The sequence below is a fragment of the Otolemur garnettii genome, unplaced genomic scaffold (assembly GCF_000181295.1).
Source record: "Otolemur garnettii isolate 467f Iridium unplaced genomic scaffold, OtoGar3 scaffold00012, whole genome shotgun sequence".
In the NCBI taxonomy this organism is placed as follows: Eukaryota; Metazoa; Chordata; class Mammalia; order Primates; family Galagidae; genus Otolemur; species Otolemur garnettii.
In genome coordinates, this window is record NW_003852407.1 from 29067375 (window position 1) to 29072212 (window position 4838).

At 38.2% G+C, this 4838-nt stretch overlaps 2 pseudogenes; both read left to right on the forward strand.

Annotated features, from left to right (window-relative positions):
• The window catches only part of LOC100963904, a 119878-nt pseudogene that overhangs the window by 110491 nt on the left and 4549 nt on the right, over nt 1-4838 (forward strand).
• LOC111723573 lies at nt 3532-3656 on the forward strand (annotated as a pseudogene).

A 4838-nucleotide genomic window follows, 5' to 3' on the forward strand; every position in this document is an offset into this window, starting at 1 on the left:
AAAGACCTTCCCAAGACAAAGAAGATAGAATATTTTACTAATAGATTTGCTCTAAGAGTACATTCTCCAAACAGAAGGGAAATTATACCAGAAGGGAACTGGAACATCAGGAATGAAGAAAGAGCAGCAGAAATGGTAACCATTGATCTATCGTTAAATATAATAGAGTCTTTTTCTTCTCTCATGTTATTAAAAATATGCTTGGTGGTTGAAAACCAAAAGCGTAACATTGTTTGGTACAAAGTTTTTAGGTATAATATGGAAGACAACTACAAAATGAAGTGGGGGGGATGAAGAAGGGCCTTCACAGTGGTAAGGTTTCCACTTTCCACTTGGAGTGCTTAAATATCATGAAAAGGTAAGAATGTGTTTTGAAATATCTAGAGCAGTAGATAAAATTATTATACAAAGGCATAAAATAAAACACACACACACACAAACATAAAATAGAATAGTAAAAAATATACAGATAACCCAAAGGAAAGCATGAGATAAGAAACAGAGGAACAAAAACCAGAGGGAATGAACAGAAAGCTAATAAAATGGCAGGCTTAAATCCAAACATATAAATTGTTACTCTAAATATAAATAATCTAAACAAAAATTGAAAGAGATGGGTACAATGGATTTTTAATGACCAAACATTATATTGTTTTACAAGAAACTAACTTAAATTTTATTTGAAATTATATGCTTTGTTTTAAAGCATATAATTATATAATTATATGTTACATGTAGGAAGGTTAAAAGTAAAAGGATATAGCACATTACAGACAAATGAAAACTGACATCCACACAAAACCCTGAACATGAATGTTTACAACAGTTTTATTCATAATAACCCCAAATTGGAAACAACCAATGAAGGGCTAAACAAACTGTGGTACATCCGTATGTTGGATGTATTCATTCAGCAAATAAAAGGAACCAGCTATTTCTATACTCAATATCTTGGATGGCTCTCAAGGGTTATGCTGAGTAAATACAGGCAATCTCAAAAGGTTACGTGTTATAGGATTCCAGTTTTGAAATTTATAGAGATGGAGACAGATTAGGAGTGGGAAAGGAAAGGAGGTGACTATTAGAGGATAGCACCGGAGACCTTTGTGATGGCGCAATTTTGTGTTTTGACTATTGTAGGGGTCACATGAATCTACATGAGGAAATGTCTCAGAATTAAACACAAACATACACACACACACACAAGTGCACATACAACTGGCAAAATCTGAATACGTTCAATGGACTGTACATGTATCGATGTCAATTTTCTGGTTGTGATTTCACTATAATTATGCAAGATGCTACCATGGAGCCAGCTGGGTCAAGGGTACCATATTAGTTTGTTAGAGCTGCCGTAACAAAGTAACACATCCTACCTGGCTTAAACAACAGAGGTTTATCGTCTCACAGTTCTGGGCCTGAAAGCCTAAGACCAAGGTGTCAACAGAGTTAGTCCCTTCTAAGGGCTGCAGGGGAAAATCTGTTCCATGCCTCTCTGCTTGGCCGGTAGATGGTCATCTTCTCTCTTTGTCTGTTCACATCACCTCCCCTCTGTGTGGTTGCTGTGTCTAAATTTCCTCTTTTTATAAAGATGCCAGTCCTACTGGTTAAGCACCTGCCCTGGTGACCTCACTTTAACTTCATTACCTCCATACAGTACCTATCTTCAAATCCTCACATTGTGAGGTTCTGGGGGTTAGGGCTTCAACATGAATTTTGGAGGGAACACAATCCAACCTACAACACTTTACAAGGCTTTTCTGTACTATTTTTTACAACTGCTGGTAAATCTACAATTATCTCAAAATAAAATTTAAATAATATATATAGGAGGGAAACGAATAAAAGGGAAAAGATGGGGAGAGTTGACCTCATACAAAGTATATTCTCTGATCATAATGGAATTATACTAGAAATCAATTAACAAGAGAAAACAGCCTCCACGCCCGTAGTTCAATGGTTAGGGCTCCAACCACATACACTGAGGTTAGCGGGTTCAAACCCAGCCCTGGACTGCTAAACAACAATGACAACTGCAACAAAAAAATAGCAGGGCGTTGTGGCGGGCACCTGTAGTCCCAGCTACTTAGGAGGCTGAGGCAAGAGAATCACTTAAGCCCAAGAGTTTGAAGTTGCTGTGAGCTGTAATGTAACAGCACTCTACAGAGGGTGACATAGGAGACTCTGTTGAATGAAAGAAAGGATGGAAGGAAGGAAGGAAGGAAGAAGTAAGTCAGTAAAAATATCCAAGTACTTTAAAATTAAGCAACATACTTCTATATAACAATTTGGTCAAAAAGGAAGTCTCAGGAAATTAAAAAATATATTGAACTGCATATAATAAAAATATAGCATATCAAAATTTAGTGCTTAGAGAAAATTTATAGCATTGATGCTTGTATTAAATAAACTGTTATATCTACTGTAGAATATTATCCAGATGTAATCTCCAAGATGAAGACAGAACTCTATTATGTACTGTTAGATGAGAAAACATACAAAATAATATACAGCATGCTACCTTTGGTAGGAAAAAAGAGGAAGCAGTCACACTAATTCGCCTATGCTTGTTTCTATATAAAGAAAGGATACATAATGACTAGTAAGAGTAATTATCCAGGACAGATAGAAACGCAGAGGTAGGAGCACAATCTATCAAAGTACATCTTTTTTATTGCTTTCTTTTTTAAAAAGCTGAGGTGAAATTCACGAACATAAAATTAATCATTTGAAAGAGCACAGCACAGTAGCGTTTAATGCAGTCACAATGTGGTGCGATCACCATCTTTATCAAGTTGCGAAACATTTCATCACCATGAAAGAAAACCCTGTATCCATTGAGCGGCCACTCTCCATCTCTACCGGCCTTCAGCCACCAACCTCCTTTCTGTTCCTATGAATTTACCTATTGTAGACATTTCATATAAATGGAATCGCACAATATTTGTCCTTTTGTCTCTGGTTTCATTCTCTTAACATAATGCTTTCAAGCTTCACCCATGCACGCATAGGTACATCATTCCTTTCTTATGGCTGAAGTTCCATCGTATGGATAGGCCACATTTTGCTATTTATCAGCTGATAGGCATGTGGGTTGTCTCTACCTTTTGGCTAGAGACAAAAAATATAATATATAATATATATAATATACCATGTGCTGCTATAAACACTAATGTGCAAGTATCTGTTTGAGTCCCTGCTTTCAATACCTCTGGATACATACCTAAGCGAGGAATTGCTGGATCATATGGTAATCCTATTTTTTAATTTTTCAGGGAACCACCCATGTGTTTTCCACAATGGCTGTACCATTTTACATTCTAACCAGCAATGTATTAGGGTTCCAGTTTCTCCACATTCTCACCAATACTTATCTTTTTATCTTTTTGTTCCTCACGATTCTGGAGACTGGGAAGTCTAAGACTGAGGATGCTTCATCTGGCGAGGGCCTTCTTATTGGGTCATACCATGGCAGAGATATGGTAAGAATGAAAGAAGTGGGCAGAATTCATCCTTTTAAAAAGACCCACTCTCCCAGCTCTGCATGTTTACACTTGTCCTCACTCGTGTGACTTTCGTAATGTGGAGAGAGAGAAAAGTTCTCCTCAGGATGTCAGGTTGGCCTTACAGTGGCCCTGAGGAGTCCAACAGGGTCATTTAAAAAAAAATTTTTAAAATATTTTAAAAAATAGAAAAGAACCCATTCCCAAGGGTTATAATGGCGTTCATAGCCTCATCACTTCTTACAGGTCCCACTTCTTATTACTGTTACAATGGCATTTAAGTTTCCAATACACATCCAAACCATAGCACTTGATTTGCTTTACCCTAATGACTAACAATGCTGAGCATCTTTCCATGGGCTTCTTGGCCGTTTGCATATCTTCTTTGAAACTGGGGGTTCTTGGACATTTGCATCTCTTCTTTGAAATGGATTTTCTTTGTGAAAACATGAATATATTACTTACTTAAAAATAAATAAATCTTAGGAGGAAAAAAATAAAGATCAGGAATAAGTAGAGAAACTAAATCACTATCGTCGCTGGGCATGGTGGCTGACGCCTGTAATCTTGCATTTGGGAGGCCGAGGCCGGTGGATTGCCTGAGCTCACAGGTTCAAGACCAGTCTGAGCAAGACCCCATCTCTAAAAATAGCTGGGCGTTGTGGTGGGTGCCTGTAGTCCCAGCAACTTAGGAGGCTGAAGCAAGAGAATCACTTGAGCCCAAGAGTCTGAAGTCGGTGTGAGCTATGATGCCACAGCACTCTACCCAGGGTGACAAAGTGAGACTCTGTCTCAAAAATAAATAAATGAATAAATATAAATCACTATAGTAGACAGAATAATGAATGTTTCCCATCAAGTCAACATTCTAATTCACCAAGCCTGTGAATATTTTATCTTACCTGACAAAATATAATTAGATTACAATTGCAGATACAATTAGGTCAAGGGGCCTGAAATGGAGAGACTACCTTGGATTATCTGAGTGTACCTGATATAATTACAAGGGTCCTTATAAGAGTGAGTTAAGAGGTCTGAGTCAGAAAAGGAGACATGACGGCAGGAAGCAGATGTCAGAGAGAGACCGGGAGGTGAAGATGCTACACTATGCGCCTGGACAGTGGGGAAGGGGCCGTGAGCAGGTGGCCTCCAGATAATGGAAAAGACAAGGAACACATTCTCCCCAGCGCCTACAGAAAGAGTACAGCCCTGCATGTACCTTGATTTTAGGACTTCTCACTTCCGGAACTCTAAGATAACAAATGTGTTCTGTTTTCAAGCCACTGAGCTTGTGGCTTTAAGCTTGTTACAGCAGCAATAGGAAAGTGATGC